Source organism: Hyla sarda, chromosome 1, assembly GCF_029499605.1.
Source record: "Hyla sarda isolate aHylSar1 chromosome 1, aHylSar1.hap1, whole genome shotgun sequence".
In the NCBI taxonomy this organism is placed as follows: Eukaryota; Metazoa; Chordata; class Amphibia; order Anura; family Hylidae; genus Hyla; species Hyla sarda.
The window spans coordinates 275,560,025-275,579,990 of record NC_079189.1 but is presented as its reverse complement, the minus strand read 5'-3'; the positions used below and the strand labels follow the sequence as shown (position 1 = coordinate 275,579,990).

At 49.2% G+C, this 19,966-nt stretch overlaps 6 pseudogenes; all 6 read right to left on the bottom strand.

The window, feature by feature from the left end:
- Nucleotides 1–2,281: 2,281 nt before the first annotated feature.
- LOC130328233 (5S ribosomal RNA) lies at nucleotides 2,282–2,401 on the bottom strand (annotated as a pseudogene).
- A 5,156-nt stretch (nucleotides 2,402–7,557) lies between these two features.
- On the bottom strand, nucleotides 7,558–7,677 carry LOC130348184 (5S ribosomal RNA; annotated as a pseudogene).
- Nucleotides 7,678–8,758: 1,081 nt separating this feature from the next.
- LOC130324848 (5S ribosomal RNA) lies at nucleotides 8,759–8,878 on the bottom strand (annotated as a pseudogene).
- A 3,878-nt stretch (nucleotides 8,879–12,756) lies between these two features.
- LOC130327254 (5S ribosomal RNA) lies at nucleotides 12,757–12,876 on the bottom strand (annotated as a pseudogene).
- Nucleotides 12,877–14,848: 1,972 nt separating this feature from the next.
- Nucleotides 14,849–14,968, bottom strand: LOC130352310 (5S ribosomal RNA; annotated as a pseudogene).
- A 284-nt stretch (nucleotides 14,969–15,252) lies between these two features.
- Nucleotides 15,253–15,372, bottom strand: LOC130353038 (5S ribosomal RNA; annotated as a pseudogene).
- Nucleotides 15,373–19,966: the final 4,594 nt, after the last annotated feature.

Below are 19,966 nucleotides of genomic sequence, written 5' to 3'. Positions count from 1 at the left end.
GACAGCTTCACACTTTGTATACTGTGGATTTAAGCATCAATAAATAATTTTCGGAATCGGAGCAGAAACAGAGCAAAATGTCAACTGCACCCGGGATTCCCAGCCAGTCTCCCATGCTGGTACTTACCAGGCCCGAAGCTGGGAAGCAGTCTGCGATCCGACGAGAACAGGCGCATTCAGCTTAGGATGGCCGTAGACATCTTCACACCCTGTATACTGTGGATTTAAGCATCAATAAATCCTTTTCGGAATCGGAGCGTAAGGCGGCAACAGAGCAAAATGTCAACGGCAGCCGGGATTCCCAGCCAGTGTCCCATGCCGGTACTTACCGGGCCCTAAGATCTGTACCAGTCTGCGATCTGACGAGAGCAGGCGCGTTAAGCTTAGGATGGCCGTCGACAGCTTCACACCTTGTATACTGTGGATTTAAGCATCAATAAATTCTTTTCGGAATCGAAGCGGAGGGCAGCAATAGAGCAAAATGTCAACGGCACCTGGGATTCCCAGCCAGTCTCCCATGCCAGTACTTAACGGGCCCTAAGTTGGGTAGCAGTCTGCGATCTGACGAGACCAGGCGCGTTCAGCTTAGGATGGCCGTTGACAGCATCTCGCCCTTTATACTGTGCATTTAAGCATCAATAAATCCTTTTCGGAATCGGAACGGAAGGCGGCAACAGAGCAAAATGTCAACGGCAGCCGTGATTCCCAGCCAGTGTCTCATGCCGGTACTTACCGGGCCCTAAAATCTGTATCAGTCTGCGATCTGACGAGAGCAGGCGAGTTAAGCTTAGGATGGCCGTCGACAGCTTCACACCTTGTATACTGTGGATTTAAGCATCAATAAATTCTTTTCGGAATCGGAGCGGAAGGCAGCAATAGAGCAAAGTTTCAACAGCACCCAGGATTCCCAGCCAGTCTCCCATGCCAGTACTTACCGGGCCCTAAGCTGGGTAGCAGTCTGCGATCGGACGAGTGCAGGCGCGTTCAGCTTAGGATGGCCATTGACAGCTTCATGCTTTTTATACTGTGCATTTAAGCATCAATAAATCCTTTTCGGAATCGGAGAGGAAGGCGGCAACAGAGCAAAATGTCAATAGCACCTTGGATTGCCAGCCAGTCTCCCATGCCCATACTTGCCGGGCAGCAGTCTGCGATCTGACAAGAACAGGCACATTCAGCTTAGGATAGCCGTAGACGGCTTCACACCCTGTATACTGTGGATTTAAGCATCAATAAATCCTTTTCGGAATCGGAGCGGAAGGCGGCTACAGAGCAAAATGTCAACAACACCTGGGATTCCCAGCCAGTCTCCCATGCTGGTACTTACCGGGCCCTAAGCTGGGTAGCAGTCTGCGATCTGACGAGAGCAGGCGCGTTTAGCTTAGGATGGCCGTTGACAGCTTCACGCCCTTTATACTGTGCATTTAAGCATCAATAAATCCTTTTCCGAATCGGAGCGGAAGGCGGCAACAGAGCAAAATGTCAACTGCACCCGGGATTCCCAGCCAGTGTCCCATGCCGGTACCTACCGGGCCCTAAGATCTGTACCAGTCTGCGATCTGACGAGAGCAGGCGCGTTAAGCTTAGGATGGCCGTTGACAGCTTCACACTTTGTATACTGTGGATTTAAGCATCAATAAATAATTTTCGGAATCGGAGCAGAAACAGAGCAAAATGTCAACGGCAGCCGGGATTCCCTGCCAGTCTCCCATGCTGGTACTTACCGGGCCCTAAGCTGGGTAGCAGTCTGCGATCTGACGAGAGCAGGCGCGTTCAGCTTAGGATGGCCGTTGACAGCTTCTCGCCCTTTATACTGTGCATTTAAGCATCAATAAATCCTTTTCGTAATCGGAACGGAAGGCGGCAACAGAGCAAAATGTCAACGGCAGCCGGGATTCCCAGCCAGTGTCCCATGCCGGTACTTACCGGGCCCTAAGATCTGTACCAGTCTGCGATCTGACGAGAACAGGCGCATTCAGCTTAGGATGGCCGTAGACATCTTCACACCCTGTATACTGTGGATTTAAGCATCAATAAATCCTTTTCGGAATCGGAGCGTAAGGCGGCAACAGAGCAAAATGTCAATGACACCTGGGATTCCCAGCCAGTCTCCCATGCTGGTACTTAACGGGCCCTAAGCTGGGTACCAGTCTGCGATCTGACGAGAACAGGCGCATTTAGCTTAGGATGGCCGTAGACATCTTCACACCCTGTATACTGTGCATTTAAGCATCAATAAATCCTTTTCAGAATCGGAACGGAAGGCGGCAACAGATTAAAATGTCAACTGCACCCGGGATTCCCAGCCAGTCTCCCATGCTGGTACTTACCAGGCCCTAAGCTGGGTAGCAGTCTGCGATCTGATGAGAGCAGGCGCGTTCAGCTTAGGATGGCCGTTGACAGCTTCACATTTTGTATACTGTGCATTTAAGCATCAATAAATCCTTTTCGGAATCGAAACGGAAGGCGGCAACAGAGCAAAATGTCAACGGCAGCCGGGATTCCCTGCCAGTCTCCCATGCTGGTACTTAACGGGCCCTAAGCTGGGTAGCAGTCTGCGATCTGACGAGAGCAGGCGCGTTCAGCTTAGGATGGCCATTGACAGCTTCACACTTTGTATACTGTGGATTTAAGCATCAATAAATAATTTTCGGAATCGGAGCAGAAACATAGCAGAATGTCAACGGCAGCCGGGATTCCAGCCAGTCTCCCATGCTGGTACTTACCAGGCCCGAAGCTGGGTAGCAGTCTGCGATCTTACGAGAACAGGCGCATTCAGCTTAGGAAGGCCGTAGACATCTTCACACCCTGTATACTGTGGATTTAAGCATCAATAAATCCTTTTCGGAATCAGAGCGGAAGGCTGCAACAGAACAAAATGTCAACGACACCTGGGATTCCCAGCCAGTCTCCCATTCTGGTACTTAGCGGGCCCTAAGCTGGGTAGCAGTCTGCGATCTGACGAGAGCAGGCACGTTCAGCTTAGGATGGCCGTTGACAGCTTCTCGCCCTTTATACTGTGCATTTAAGCATCAATAAATCCTTTTCCGAATCGGAGCGGATGGCGGCAACAGAGCAAAATGTCAACTGCACCCGGGATTCCCAGCCAGTCTCCCATGCTGGTACTTACCAGGCCCTAAGCTGGGTAGCAGTCTGCGATCTGATGAGAGCAGGCGCGTTCAGCTTATGATGGCCGTTGACAGCTTCACACTTTGTATACTGTGCATTTAAGCATCAATAAATCCTTTTCGGAATCGGAACGGAAGGCGGCAACAGTTTGAAATGTCAACTGCACCCGGGATTCCCAGCCAGTCTCCCATGCTGGTACTTACCAGGCCCTAAGCTGGGTAGCAGTCTGCGATCTGACGAGAGCAGGCGCGTTCAGCTTAGGATGGCCGATGACAGCTTCACACTTTGTATACTGTGGATTTAAGCATCAATAAATATTTTTAATAATCGGAGAGGAAGGCGGCAACAGAGCAAAATGTCAATGGCACCTTGGATTGCCAGCCAGTCTCCCACGCCGGTATCTGCCGGGCAGCAGTCTGCGATCTGAGGAGAGCAGACACGTTCAGCTTAGGATGGCCGTTGACTGCTTCACACCCTGTATATTGTGGATTTAAGCATCAATAAATCCTTTTCGGAATCGGAGCGGAAGGCGGCAACAGATTAAAATGTCAACTGCATGGTTGCTGGGAACCTACAGCAAAGAGGGGGAAGATAGTGTAGATAGAGAGGTGGGAATTATAAATGTACCTGGGGGTGGAGCGGAGGGAGGGGTTAGAATAGTTAATAGGAATAGGCTTCATAGGAAAATAAAACTTACACCCTTGAATCCCATTAACCCCAATAACATAAAGGATGGAAATGTAAAGTGTATGTTCACAAATGCCAGAAGCCTAGCAAATAAAATGGGGGAGCTTGAGGCCTTGATACTGGAGGAACATATTGATATAGTTGGGGTCACTGAGACATGGCTGGACTCCTCGCATGACTGGGCTGTCAATCTGCAGGGGTTTACATTGTTTCGCAAGGATAGAATGAACAGAAAAGGTGGTGGAGTCTGTCTGTATGTAAGAAGTGGTATGAAAGTCAGTGTGAACGATGCCATAGTGTGTGATGATTCTGAGGATGTGGAATCATTGTGGGTAGAATTACAAAAGGAGGGAAATACTGAAAAAATAATATTTGGGGTAATCTACAGACCCCCTAATATCACTGAAGAGATAGAAGTTCGGCTTCATAAACAAATAGAGAGGGCCGCCCGGGCCGGTACAGTGGTAATAATGGGAGATTTTAACTATCCAGATATAGATTGGGGTCTGGGGTTGGCTAAAACTACAAAGGGGCGACAATTCCTAAATTTATTGCAGGATAATTTTATGGGCCAGTTTGTGGAGGACCCAACAAGAAGTGATGCCTTGTTGGATCTGATCATTTCCAACAACGCAGAGCTGGTTGGTAATGTAACTGTGCGGGAAAACCTTGGTAATAGCGACCACAATATAGTTACTTTTGACTTAAAATGTAGAAAACAAAGACAGGCGGGGAAGGCAAAAACATATAACTTTAAAAAGGCAAATTTCCCTGGGCTGAGGGCTGCACTACAGGACATAGACTGGGGGGAGGTGTTCTCAAATACTGATACAGAAGGTAAATGGGACATCTTTAAATTAACTCTAAATAACTATACAGCTAAATATATACCAAAGGGGAACAAATATAAACGATTGAAACTAAATCCTACATGGCTGACACATGATGTTAAAAGAGCAATAAACAGCAAAAAAATAGCCTTCAAAAAATACAAATCTGATGGGTCAGCGATAACATTTAAACAGTACAAGGAGCTTAATAAAATCTGTAAAAATGTAATAAAAACAGCAAAAATTCAAAATGAGAGACAGGTGGCCAAAGAAAGCAAAACTAATCCTAAATATTTTTTTAGATATATAAATGCAAAAAAACCAAGGACAGAGCATGTAGGACCCCTTAATAATGATAATGGGGAGGTTGTCACAGGCGATCAAGAGAAGGCGGAGCTACTGAATGGGTTCTTTAGTTCTGTATACACTATGGAAGAAGGAGCTGACATTGGCCAGGTCAGTGCTGGTAACACATCATGTAATGTACTGAACTGGCTTAATGTAGAGATGGTACAAGGTAAGTTAAGTGATATAAATGTAAGCAAATCCCCAGGACCGGATGGACTACACCCAAGAGTTCTTAGAGAGGTAAGTTCAGTAATATCTGTACCCCTGTTCATGATATTTAGAGATTCTCTGGTGTCTGGTATTGTGCCAAGGGACTGGCGCAAGGCGAATGTGGTGCCAATCTTCAAAAAGGGCTCTAGGTCTTCCCCAGGAAACTATAGACCGGTAAGTTTAACGTGCATTGTGGGTAAATTGTTTGAAGGACTTATAAGGGATTACATACAGGAATACATAGGGGATAATTGTATTATAAGTGATAGCCAGCATGGGTTTACTAAGGATAGAAGTTGTCAAACCAATCTAATTTGCTTTTATGAAGAGGTGAGTAGAAGCCTTGACAGAGGAATGGCTGTGGATATAGTGTTTCTGGATTTTGCTAAAGCATTTGATACTGTCCCTCATAGACGTCTGACAGGTAAGTTAAGGTCTTTGGGTTTGGAAATTTTAGTTTGTAACTGGATTGAACACTGGCTCATGGATCGTACCCAGAGAGTGGTGGTCAATGATTCGTACTCTGATTGGTCCCCGGTTATTAGTGGTGTACCCCAAGGTTCAGTACTGGGACCGCTGTTGTTTAATTTATTTATCAATGATATAGAGGATGGTATTAACAGCTCTGTTTCTATCTTTGCAGATGACACCAAGCTTTGTAGCACGGTACAGTCTATAGAGGATGTGCATAAGTTACAAGATGACTTGGATAGACTAAGTGTCTGGGCATCCACTTGGCAAATGAGGTTCAATGTGGATAAATGTAAAGTTATGCATCTGGGTACTAATAACCTGCATGCATCGTATGTCTTAGGGGGGATTAAACTGTCAGAGTCACTGGTAGAGAAGGATCTGGGTGTACTTGTAGATCACAGACTACAGAATAGCATGCAATGTCAGGCTGCTGCTTCCAAAGCCGGCAGGATATTGTCATGTATCAAAAGAGGCATGGACTCAAGGGACAGGGACATAATACTCCCCCTTTATAAAGCATTGGTACGGCCTCACCTGGAATATGCTGTTCAGTTTTGGTCACCTGTCCATAAAAGGGACACTGCGGAGTTGGAAAGGGTGCAGAGACGCGCGACTAAACTAATATGGGGCTTGGAACATCTTAGCTATGAGGAGCGATTAAAGGAGTTACAATTGTTTAGTCTTGAGAAGAGACGTTTAAGGGGGGATATGATAAACGTATATAAGTATATTAATGGCCCATACAAAAAATATGGAGAAAAACTGTTCCAGGTTAAACCCCCCCAAAGGACGAGGGGGCACTCCCTCCGTCTGGAGAAAAAAAAGTTTAGTCTCAAGGGGCGACACGCCTTCTTTACCGTGAGGACTGTGAATTTATGGAACGGTCTACCTCAGGAACTGGTCACAGCAGGAACAATTAACAGCTTTAAAACAGGTTTAGATACATTCCTGGAACAAAATAAGATTAATGCTTATGAAGAAATATAAAATCTCATCCCTTCCCCAATATCGCGCCACACCCCTACCCCTTAATTCTCTGGTTGAACTTGATGGACATATGTCTTTTTTCGACCGTACTAACTATGTAACTATGCACCCGGGATTCCCAGCCAGTCTACCATGCTGGTACTTACCAGGCCCTAAGCTGGGTATCAGTCTGCGATCTGACGAGAGCAGGCGCGTTCAGCTTAGGATGGCCGTTGACAGCTTCACACCCTGTATACTGTGCATTTAAGCATCAATAAATCCTTTTCGGAATCGGAACGGAAGGCGGCAACAGAGCAAAATGTCAACGGCAGCGGGATTCCCAGCCAGTGTCCCATGCCGGTACTTACCGGGCCCTAAGATCTGTACCAGTCTGCGATCTGACGAGAGCAGGCGCGTTAAGCTTAGGATGGCAGTCGACAGCTTCACACCTTGTATACTGTGGATTTAAGCATCAATAAATTATTTTCGGAATCGGAGCGGAAGGCAGCAATAGAGCAAAATGTCAACGGCAACCGGGATTCCCAGCCAGTCTCCCATGCCAGTACTTACCAGGCCCTAAGCTAGGTAGCAGTCTGCGATCTGACGAAAGCAGGCGCATTCAGCTTAAGATGGCCATTGACAGCTTCATGATTTTTATACTGTGCATTTAAGCATCAATAAATCCTTTTCGGAATCGTAGAGGAAGGCGGCAACAGAGCAAAATGTCAATAGCACCTTGGATTGCCAGCCAGTCTCCCATGCCCGTACTTGCCGGGCAGCAGTCTGCGATCTGACAAGAACAGGCACATTCAGCTTAGGATAGCCGTAGACGGCTTCACACCCTGTATACTGTGGATTTAAGCATCAATAAATCCTTTTCGGAATCGGAGCGGAAGGCGGCTACAGAGCAAAATGTCAACAACACCTGGGATTCCCAGCCAGTCTCCCATGCTGGTACTTACCGGGCCCAAAGCTGGGTAGCAGTCTGCGATCTGACGAGAGCAGGCGCGTTCAGCTTAGGATGGCCGTTGTCAGCTTCACGCCCTTTATATTGTGGATTTAAGCATCAATAAATAATTTTCCGAATCGAAGCGGAAGGCGGCAACAGATTAAAATGTCAACTGCACCCTGGATTCCCAGCCAGTCTCCCATGCTGGTACTTACCAGGCCCTAAGCTAGGTATCAGTCTGCGATCTGACGAGAGCAGGCGCGTTCAGCTTAGGGTGGCCGTTGACAGCTTCACACCCTGTATACTGTGCATTTAAGCATCAATAAATCCTTTTCGGAATCGGAACGGAAGGCGGCAACAGAGCAAAATGTCAACGGCAGCACGGATTCCCAGCCAGTGTCCCATGCCGGTACTTACCGGGCCCTAAGATCTGTACCAGTCTGCGATCTGACGAGAGCAGGCGCGTTAAGCTTAGGATGGCCGTCGACAGCTTCAAACCTTGTATACTGTGGATTTAAGCATCAATAAATTATTTTCGGAATCGGAGCGGAAGGCGGCAATAGAGCAAAATGTCAACGGCAACCGGGATTCCCAGCCAGCCTCCCATGCCAGTACTTACCGGGGCCTAAGCTAGGTAGCAGTCTGCGATCTGACGAGAGCAGGCGCGTTCAGCTTAGGATGGCCATTGACAGCTTCATGCTTTTTATACTGTACATTTAAGCATCAACAAATCCTTTTCGGAATCGGAACGGAAGGCGGCAACAGAGCATAATGTCAACTGCACCCGGGATTCCCAGCCAGTCTCCCATGCCGGTACTTACTGGGCCCTAAGCTGGGTAGCAGTCTGCGATCTGACGAGAGCAGGCGCGTTCAGCTTAGGATGGCCGTTGACATCTTCACGCCTTGTATATTGTGAATGTAAGCATCAATAAATATTTTTATTAATCGGAGAGGAAGGCGGCAACAGAGAAAAATGTCAATGGCACCTTGGATTGCCAGCCAGTCTCCCATGCCGGTAACTGCTGGGCAGTAGTCTGCGATCTGAGGAGAGCAGGCACATTCAGGCTTAGGATGGCCGTTGACAGCTTCACACCCTGTGTATTGTGGATTTAAGCATCAATAAATCCTTTTACGAATCGGAGCGGAAGGCGGCAACAGATTAAAATGTCAACAGCACCTGGGATTCCCAGCCAGTCTCCCATGCTGGTACTTACCAGGCCCTAAGCTGGGTAGCAGTCTGCAATCTGACGAGAGCAGGCGCGTTCAGCTTAGGATGGCCGTTGACTGCTTCACACTTTGTATACTGTGGATTTAAGCATCAATAAATAATTTTCGGAATCGGAGCAGAAACAGAGCAAAATGTCAACTGCACCCGGGATTCCCAGCCAGTCTCCCATGCTGGTACTTACCAGGCCCTAAGCTGGGTATCAGTCTGCGATCTGACGAGAGCAGGCGCGTTCAGCTTAGGATGGCCGTTGACAGCTTCACGCTCTTTATATTGTGGATTTAAGCATCAATAAATAATTTTCCGAATCGAAGCGGAAGGCGGCAACAGATTAGAATGGCAACTGCACCCGGGATTCCCAGCCAGTCTCCCATGCTGGTACTTACCAGGCCCTAAGCTGGGTAGCAGTCTGCGATCTGACGAGAGCAGGCGCGTTCAGCTTAGGATGGCCGTTGACAGCTTCACACTTTGTAAACTGTGCATTTAAGCATCAATAAATCCTTTTCGGAATCGTAACGGAAGGCGGCAACAGAGCAAAATGTCAACGACACCTGGGATTCCCAGCCAGCCTCCCATGCTGGTACTTACCGGGCCCTAAGCTGGGTAGCAGTCTGCGATCTGACGAGAGCAGGCACGTTCAGCTTAGGATGGCCGTTGACAGCTTCTCGTACTTTATACTGTGCATTTAAGCATCAATAAATCCTTTTCGGAATCGGAACGGAAGGCGGCAACAGAGCAAAATGTCAACAGCAGCCGGGATTCCCAGCCAGTGTCCCATGCCGGTACTTACCGGGCCCTAAGATCTGTACCAGTCTGCTATCTGACAAGAGCAGGCACGTTAAGCTTAGGATGGCCGTCGACAGCTTCACACCTTGTATACTGTGGATTTAAGCATCAATAAATTCTTTTCGGAATCGGAGCGGAAGGCAGCAATAGAGCAAAATGTCAACGGCACCCGGGATTCCCAGCCAGTGTCCCATGCCGGTACTTACCGGGCCCTAAGATCTGTACCAGTCTGCGATCTGACGAGAGCAGGCGCGTTCAGCTTAGGATGGCCATTGACAGCTTCATGCTTTTTATACTGTCCATTTAAGCATCAATAAATCCTTTTCGGAATCGGAGAGGAAGGCGGCTACAGAGCAAAATGTCAACAACACCTGGGATTCACAGCCAGTCTCCCATGCTGGTACTTATCGGGCCCTAAGCTGGGTAGCAGTCTGCGTTCTGACAAGAGCAGGCGCTTTCAGCTTAGGATGGCCGTTGACAGCTTCACGCCCTTTATACTGTGCATTTAAGCATCAATAAATCCTTTTCCAAATCTGAGCGGAAGGCGGCAACAGATTAAAATGTCAACTGCACCCGGGATTCCCAGCCAGTCTCCCATGCTGGTACTTACCAGGCCCTAAGCTGGGTAGCAGTCTGCGATCTGACGAGAGCAGGCGCGTTCAGCTTAGGATGGCCGATGACAGCTTCACACTTTGTATACTGTGGATTTAAGCATCAATAAATATTTTTAATAATCGGAGAGGAAGGCGGCAACAGAGCAAAATGTCAATGGCACCTTGGATTGCCAGCCAGTCTCCCACGCCGGTATCTGCCGGGCAGCAGTCTGCGATCTGAGGAGAGCAGACACGTTCAGCTTAGGATGGCCGTTGACAGCTTCACACCCTGTATATTGTGGATTTAAGCATCAATAAATCCTTTTCGGAATCGGAGCGGAAGGCGGCAACAGATTAAAATGTCAACTGCACCCAGGATTCCAGCCAGTCTACCATGCTGGTACTTACCAGGCCCTAAGCTGGGTATCAGTCTGCGATCTGACGAGAGCAGGCGCGTTCAGCTTAGGATGGCCGTTGACAGCTTCACACCCTGTATACTGTGCATTTAAGCATCAATAAATCCTTTTCGGAATCGGAACGGAAGGCGGCAACAGAGCAAAATGTCAACGGCAGCCGGGATTCCCAGCCAGTGTCCCATGCCGGTACTTACCGGGCCCTAAGATCTGTACCAGTCTGCGATCTGACGAGAGCAGGCGCGTTAAGCTTAGGATGGCAGTCGACAGCTTCACACCTTGTATACTGTGGATTTAAGCATCAATAAATTATTTTCGGAATCGGAGCGGAAGGCAGCAATAGAGCAAAATGTCAACGGCAACCGGGATTCCCAGCCAGTCTCCCATGCCAGTACTTACCGGGCCCTAAGCTAGGTAGCAGTCTGCGATCTGACGAAAGCAGGCGCATTCAGCTTAAGATGGCCATTGACAGCTTCATGATTTTTATACTGTGCATTTAAGCATCAATAAATCCTTTTCGGAATCGGAACGGAAGGCGGCAACAGAGCAAAATGTCAACTGCACCCGGGATTCCCAGCCAGTCTCCCATGCCGGTACTTACTGGGCCCTAAGCTGGGTAGCAGTCTGCGATCTGACGAGAGCAGGCGCGTTCAGCTTAGGATGGCCATTAACAGCTTCATGCTTTTTATACTGTGCATTTAAGCATCAATAAATCCTTTTCGGAATCGGAACGGAAGGCGGCAACAGAGCATAATGTCAACTGCACCCGGGATTCCCATCCAGTCTCCCATGCCGGTACCTACTGGGCCCTAAGCTGGGTAGCAGTCTGCGATCTGACGAGAGCAGGCGCGTTCAGCTTAGGATGGCCGTTGACATCTTCACGCCTTGTATATTGTGAATTTAAGCATCAATAAATATTTTTATTAATCGGAGAGGAAGGCGGCAACAGAGCAAAATGTCAATGGCACCTTGGATTGCCAGCCAGTCTCCCATGCCGGTAACTGCCGGGAAGTAGTCTGCGATCTGAGGAGAGCAGGCACGTTCAGGCTTAGGATGGCCGTTGACAGCTTCACACCCTGTGTATTGTGGATTTAAGCATCAATAAATCCTTTTCGGAATCGGAACGGAAGGCGGCAACAGAGCAAAATGTCAACGGCAGCCGGGATTCCCAGCCAGTGTCCCATGCCGGTACTTACCGGGCCCTAAGATCTGTACCAGTCTGCGATCTGACGAGAGCAGGCGCGTTAAGCTTAGGATGGCCGTCGACAGCTTCACACCTTGTATACTGTGGATTTAAGCATCAATAAATTATTTTCGGAATCGGAGCGGAAGGCAGCAATAGAGCAAAATGTCAACGGCAACCGGGATTCCCAGCCAGTCTCCCATGCCAGTACTTACCGGGCCCTAAGCTAGGTAGCAGTCTGCGATCTGACGAAAGCAGGCGCGTTCAGCTTAGGATGGCCATTGACAGCTTCATGATTTTTATACCGTGCATTTAAGCATCAATAAATCCTATTCGGAATCGGAACGGAAGGCGGCAACAGAGCAAAATGTCAACTGCACCCGGGATTCCCAGCCAGTCTTCCATGCCGGTACTTACTGGGCCCTAAGCTGGGTAGCAGTCTGCGATCTGACGAGAGCAGGCACGTTCAGCTTAGGATGGCCATTGACAGCTTCATGCTTTTTATACTGTGCATTTAAGTATCAATAAATCCTTTTCGGAATCGGAACGGAAGGCGGCAACAGAGCATAATGTCAACTGCACCCGGGATTCCCAGCCAGTCTCCCATGCCGGTACTTACTGGGCCCTAAGCTGGGTTGCAGTCTGCGATCTGACGAGAGCAGGCGCGTTCAGCTTAGGATGGCCGTTGACATCTTCACGCCTTGTATATTGTGAATTTAAGCATCAATAAATATTTTTATTATTCGGAGAGGAAGGCGGCAACAGAGCAAAATGTCAATGGCACCATGGATTGCCAGCCAGTCTCCCATGCCGGTAACTGCTGGGCAGTAGTCTGCGATCTGAGGAGAGCAGGCACGTTCAGGCTTAGGATGGCCGTTGACAGCTGCACACCCTGTGTATTGTGGATGTAAGCATCAATAAATCCTTTTCCGAATCGGAGCGCAAGGCGGCAACAGATTAAAATGTCAACTGCACCTGGGATTCCCAGCCAGTCTCCCATGCTGGTACTTACCAGGCCCTAAGCTGGGTAGCAGTCTGCGATCTGACGAGAGCAGGCGCATTCAGCTTAGGATGGCCGTTGACAGCTTCACACTTTGTATACTGTGCATTTAAGCATCAATAAATCTTTTTCGGAATCGGAACGGAAGGCGGCAACAGAGCAAAATGTCAACGACACCTGGGATTCCCAGCCAGTCTCCCATGCTGGTACTTACCGGGCCCTAAGCTGGGTAGCAGTCTGCGATCTGACGAGAGCAGGCGCGTTCAGCTTAGGATGGCTGTTGACAGCTTCTCGCCCTTTATACTGTGCATTTAGGCATCAATAAATCCTTTTCGGAATCGGAACGGAAGGCGGCAACAGAGCAAAATGTCAACGGCAGCCGGGATTCCCAGCCAGTGTCCCATGCCGGTACTTACCGGGCCCTAAGATCTGTACCAGTCTGCGATCTGACGAGAGCAGGCGCGCTAAGCTTAGGATGGCCGTCGACAGCTTCACACCTTGTATACTGTGGATTTAAGCATCAATAAATTATTTTCGGAATCGGAGCGGAAGGCAGGAATAGAGCAAAATGTCAACGGCAACCGGGATTCCCAGCCAGTCTCCCATGCCAGTACCTACCGGGCCCTAAGCTAGAGCAGTCTGCGATCTGACGAGAGCAGGCGCGTTCAGCTTAGGATGGCCATTGACAGCTTCATGCTTTTTATACTGTGTATTTAAGCATCAATAAATCCTTTTCGGAATCGGAGCGGAAGGCGGCAACAGATTAAAATGTCAACTGCACCCGGGATTCCCAGCCAGTCTCCCATGCTGGTACTTACTGTGCCCTTAGCTGGGTAGCAGTCTGACGAGAGCAGGCGCGTTCAGCTTAGGATGGCCATTGACAGCTTCATGCTTTTTATACTGTGCATTTAAGCATCAATAAATCCTTTTCGGAATCGGAACGGAAGACGGCAACAGAGCATAATGTCAACTGCACTCGGGATTCCCAGCCAGTCTCCAATGCCGGTAATTACTGGGCCCTAAGCTGGGTAGCAGTCTGCGATCTGACGAGAGCTTAGGATGGCCGTTGACAGCTTCACACCCTGTGTATTGTGGATTTAAGCATCAATAAATCCTTTTCCGAATCGGAGCGGAAGGCAGCAACAGATTAAAATGTCAACTGCACCCGGGATTCCCAGCCAGTCTCCCATGCTGGTACTTACCAGGCCCTAAGCTGGGTAGCAGTCTGCGATCTGACGAGAGCAGGCGCGTTCAGCTTAGGATGGCCGTTGATAGCTTCACACTTTGTATACTGCTTAAATCCACAGTATACAAAGTGTGAAGCTGTCAACGGCCATCCTAAGCTGAACGCAACTGCTCTCGTCAGATCGCAGACTGCTACCCAGCTTAGGGCCTGGTAAGTACCAGCATGGGAGACTGGCTGGGAATCCCGGGTGCAGTTGACATTTTAATCTGTTGCCGCCTTCCGCTCCGATTCCGAAAAGGATTTATTGATGCTTAAATGCACAGTATAAAAAGCATGAAGCTGTCAATGGCCATCCTAAGCTGAACGCGCCTGCTCTCGTCAGATCGCAGACTGCTCTAGCTTAGGGCCCGGTAGGTACTGGCATGGGAGACTGGCTGGGAATCCCGGTTGCCGTTGACATTTTGCTCTATTGCTGCCTTCCGCTCCGATTCCGAAAAGAATTTATTGATGCTTAAATCCACAGTATACAAGGTGTGAAGCTGTCGACGGCCATCCTAAGCTTAACGCGCCTGCTCTCGTCAGATCGCAGACTGGTACAGATCTTAGGGCCCGGTAAGTACCGGCATCAATAAATAATTTTCGGAATCGGAGCAGAAACAGAGCAAAATGTCAACTGCACCCGGGATTCCCAGCCAGTCTCCCATGCTGGTACTTACCAGGCCCAAAGCTGGGTAGCAGTCTGTGATCTGACGAGAACAGGCACATTCAGCTTAGGATGGCCATAGACATCTTCACACCCTGAATACTGTGGATTTAAGCATCAATAAATCCTTTTCGGAATCGGAGCGTAAGGCGGCAACAGAGCAAAATGTCAACGACACCTGGGATTCCCAGCCAGTCTCCCATGCTGGTACTTACCAGGCCCTAAGCTGGGTATCAGTCTGCGATCTGACGAGAGCAAGCGCGTTCAGCTTAGGATGGCCGTTGACAGCTTCACGCCCTTTATATTGTGGATTTAAGCATCAATAAATAATTTTCCGAATCGAAGTGGAAGGCGGCAACAGATTAAAATGTCAACTGCACCCGGGATTCCCACCCAGTCTCCCATGCTGGTACTTACCAGGCCCTAAGCTGGGTAGCAGTCTGCGATCTGACGAGAGCAGGCGCGTTCAGCTTAGGATGGCCGTTTACAGCTTCTTGATTTTTATATTGTGCATTTAAGCATCAATATATCCTTTTCGGAATCGGAACGGAAGGCGGCAACAGAGCAAAATGTCAACTGCACCCGGGATTCCCAGCCAGTCTCCCATGCCGGTACTTACCGGGCCCTAAGCTGGGTAGCAGTCTGCGATCTGACGAGAGCAGGCGCGTTCAGCTTAGGATGGCCGTTGACAGCTTCTCGCCCTTTATACTGTGCATTTAGGCATCAATAAATCCTTTTCGGAATCGGAACGGAAGGCGGCAACAGAGCAAAATGTCAACGGCAGCCGGGATTCCCAGCTAGTCTCCCATGCTGGTACTTACCAGGCCCTAAGCTGGGTATCAGTCTGCGATCTGTCGAGAGCAGGCACGTTCAGCTTAGGATGGCCGTTGACAGCTTCACACTTTGTATACTGTGCATTTAAGCATCAATAAATCCTTTTCGGAATCAGAGCGGAAGGCGGCAACAGAGCAAAATGTCAACGGCAGCCGGGATTCCCAGCCAGTGTCATGCCGGTACTTACCGGGCCCTAAGATCTGTACCAGTCTGCGATCTGACGAGAGCAGGCGCGTTAAGCTTAGGATGGCCGTCGACAGCTTCACACCTTGTATACTGTGGATTTAAGCATCAATAAATTCTTTTCGGAATCGGAGCGGAAGGCAGCAATAGAGCAAAATGTCAACGGCAACCGGGATTTCCAGCTAGTCTCCCATGCCAGTACTTACCGGGCCCTAAGCTAGGTAGCAGTCTGCGATCTGACGAAAGCAGGCGCGTTCAGCTTAGGATGGCCATTGACAGCTTCATGATTTTTATACTGTGCATTTAAGCATCAATAAATCCTTTTCGGAATCGGAACGGAAGGCGGCAACAGAGCAAAATGTCAACTGCACCCGGGATTCCCAGCCAGTCTCCCATGCCGGTACTTACTGGGCCCTAAGCTGGGTAGCAGTCTGCGATCTGACGAGAGCAGGCGCGTTCAGCTTAGGATGGCCATTGACAGCTTCATGCTTTTTATACTGTGCATTTAAGCATCAATAAATCCTTTTCGGAATCGGAACGGAAGGCGACAACAGAGCATAATGTCAACTGCACCCGGGATTCCCAGCCAGTCTCCCATGCCCGTACTTACTGGGCCCTAAGCTGGGTAGCGGTCTGCGATCTGACGAGAGCAGGCGCGTTCAGCTTAGGATGGCCGTTGACATCTTCACGCCTTGTATATTGTGAATTTAAGCATCAATAAATATTTTTATTAATCGGAGAGGAAGGCGGCAACAGAGCAAAATGTCAATGGCACCTTGGATTGCCAGCCAGTCTCCCATGCCGGTAACTGCCGGGCAGTAGTCTGCGATCTGAGGAGAGCAGGCACGTTCAGGCTTAGGATGGCCGTTGACAGCTTCACACCCTGTGTATTGTGGATTTAAGCATCAATAAATCCTTTTCGGAATCGGAACGGAAGGCGGCAACAGAGCAAAATGTCAACGGCAGCCGGGATTCCCAGCCAGTGTCCCATGCCGGTACTTACCGGGCCCTAAGTTCTGTACCAGTCTGCGATCTGACGAGAGCAGGCGCGTTAAGCTTAGGATGGCCGTCGACAGCTTCACACCTTGTATACTGTGGATTTAAGCATCAATAAATTATTTTCGGAATCGGAGCGGAAGTCAGCAATAGAGCAAAATGTCAACGGCAACCAGGATTCCCAGCCAGTCTCCCATGCCAGTACTTACCGGGCCCTAAGCTAGGTAGCAGTCTGCGATCTGACGAAAACAGGCGCGTTCAGCTTAGGATGGCCATTGACAGCTTCATGATTTTTATACTGTGCATTTAAGCATCAATAAATCCTTTTCGTAATCGGAACGGAAGGCGGCAACAGAGCAAAATGTCAACTGCACCCGGGATTCCCAGCTAGTCTCCCATGCCGGTACTTACTGGGCCCTAAGCTGGGTAGCAGTCTGCGATCTGACGAGAGCAGGCGCGTTCAGCTTAGGATGGCCATTGACAGCTTCATGCTTTTTATACTGTGCATTTAAGCATCAATAAATCCTTTTCGGAATTGGAACGGAAGGCGGCAACAGAGCATAATGTCAACTGCACCCGGGATTCCCAGCCAGTCTCCCATGCCTGTACTTACTGGGCCCTAAGCTGGGCAGCGGTCTGCGATCTGACGAGAGCAGGCGCGTTCAGCTTAGGATGGCCGTTGACATCTTCACGCCTTGTATATTGTGAATTTAAGCATCAATAAATATTTTTATTAATCGGAGAGGAAGGCGGCAACAGAGCAAAATGTCAATGGCACCTTGGATTGCCAGCCAGTCTCCCATGCCGGTAACTGCCGGGCAGTAGTCTGTGATCTGAGGAGAGCAGGCACGTTCAGGCTTAGGATGGCCGTTGACAGCTTCACACCCGGTGTATTGTGGATTTAAGCATCAATAAATCCTTTTCGGAATCGGAACGGAAGGCGGCAACAGAGCAAAATGTCAACGGCAGCCGGGATTCCCAGCCAGTTTCCCATGCTGGTACTTACCAGGCCCTAAGCTGGGTATTAGTCTGCGATCTGTCGAGAGCAGGCGCGTTCAGCTTAGGACGGCCGTTGACAGCTTCACACTTTGTATACTGTGCATTTAAGCATCAATAAATCCTTTTCGGAATCGGAACGGAAGGCAGCAACAGAGCAAAATGTCAACGGCAGCCGGGATTCCCAGCCAGTGTCCCATGCCGGTACTTACCGGGCCCTAAGATCTGTACCAGTCTGCGATCTGACGAGAGCAGGCGCGCTAAGCTTAGGATGGCCGTCGACAGCTTCACACCTTGTATACTGTGGATTTAAGCATCAATAAATTATTTTCGGAATCGGAGCGGAAGGCAGGAATAGAGCAAAATGTCAACGGCAACCGGGATTCCCAGCCAGTCTCCCATGCCAGTACCTACCGGGCCCTAAGCTAGAGCAGTCTGCGATCTGACGAGAGCAGGCGCGTTCAGCTTAGGATGGCCATTGACAGCTTCATGCTTTTTATACTGTGTATTTAAGCATCAATAAATCCTTTTCGGAATCGGAGCGGAAGGCGGCAACAGATTAAAATGTCAACTGCACCCGGGATTCCCAGCCAGTCTCCCGTGCTGGTACTTACTGTGCCCTTAGCTGGGTAGCAGTCTGACGAGAGCAGGCGCGTTCAGCTTAGGATGGCCATTGACAGCTTCATGCTTTTTATACTGTGCATTTAAGCGTCAATAAATCCTTTTCGGAATCGGAACGGAAGACGGCAACAGAGCATAATGTCAACTGCACCCGGGATTCCCAGCCAGTCTCCAATGCCGGTAATTACTGGGCCCTAAGCTGGGTAGCAGTCTGCGATCTGACGAGAGCAGGCACGTTCAGCTTAGGATGGCCGTTGACAGCTTCACACCCTGTGTATTGTGGATTTAAGCATCAATAAATCCTTTTCCGAATCGGAGCGGAAGGCAGCAACAGATTAAAATGTCAACTGCACCCGGGATTCCCTTCCAGTCTCCCATGCTGGTACTTACCAGGCCCTAAGCTGGGTAGCAGTCTGCGATCTGACGAGAGCATGCGCGTTCAGCTTAGGATGGCCGTTGACAGCTTCACACTTTGTATACTGCTTAAATCCACAGTATACAAAGTGTGAAGCTGTCAACGGCCATCCTAAGCTGAACGCGCCTGCTCTCGTCAGATCGCAGACTGCTACCCAGCTTAGGGCCTGGTAAGTACCAGCATGGTAGACTGGCTGGGAATCCCGGGTGCAGTTGACATTTTAATCTGTTGCCGCCTTCCGCTCCGATTCCGAAAAGGATTTATTGATGCTTAAATGCACAGTATAAAAAGCATGAAGCTGTCAATGGCCATCCTAAGCTGAACACGCCTGCTTTCGTCAGATTGCAGACTGCTCTAGCTTAGGGCCCGGTAGGTACTGGCATGGGAGACTGGCTGGGAATCCCGGTTGCCGTTGACATTTTGCTCTATTGCTGCCTTCCGCTCCGATTCCGAAAAGAATTTATTGATGCTTAAATCCACAGTATACAAGGTGTGAAGCTGTCGACGGCCATCCTAAGCTTAACGCGCCTGCTCTCGTCAGATCGCAGACTGGTACAGATCTTAGGGCCCGGTAAGTACAGGCATCAATAAATAATTTTCGGAATCGGAGCAGAAACAGAGCAAAATGTCAACTGCACCCGGGATTCCCAGCCAGTCTCCCATGCTGGTACTTACCAGGCCCGAAGCTGGGTAGCAGTCTGCGATCTGACGAGAACAGGCGCATTCAGCTTAGGATGGCCATAGACATCTTCACACCCTGAATACTGTGGATTTAAGCATCAATAAATCCTTTTCGGAATCAGAGCGTAAGGCGGCAACAGAGCAAAATGTCAACGACACCTGGGATTCCCAGCCAGTCTCCCATGCTGGTACTTACCAGGCCCTAAACTGGGTATCAGTCTGCGATCTGACGAGAGCAGGCGCGTTCAGCTTAGGATGACCGTTGACAGCTTCACGCCTTTTATATTGTGGATTTAAGCATCAATAAATAATTTTCCGAATCGAAGCGAAAGGCGGCAACAGATTAAAATGTCAACTGCACCCGGGATTCCCACCCAGTCTCCCATGCTGGTACTTACCAGGCCCTAAGCTGGGTAGCAGTCTGCGATCTGACGAGAGCAGGCGCGTTCAGCTTAGGATGGCCGTTTACAGCTTCTTGATTTTTATATTGTGCATTTAAGCATCAATATATCCTTTTCGGAAACGGAACGGAAGGCGGCAACAGAGCAAAATGTCAAC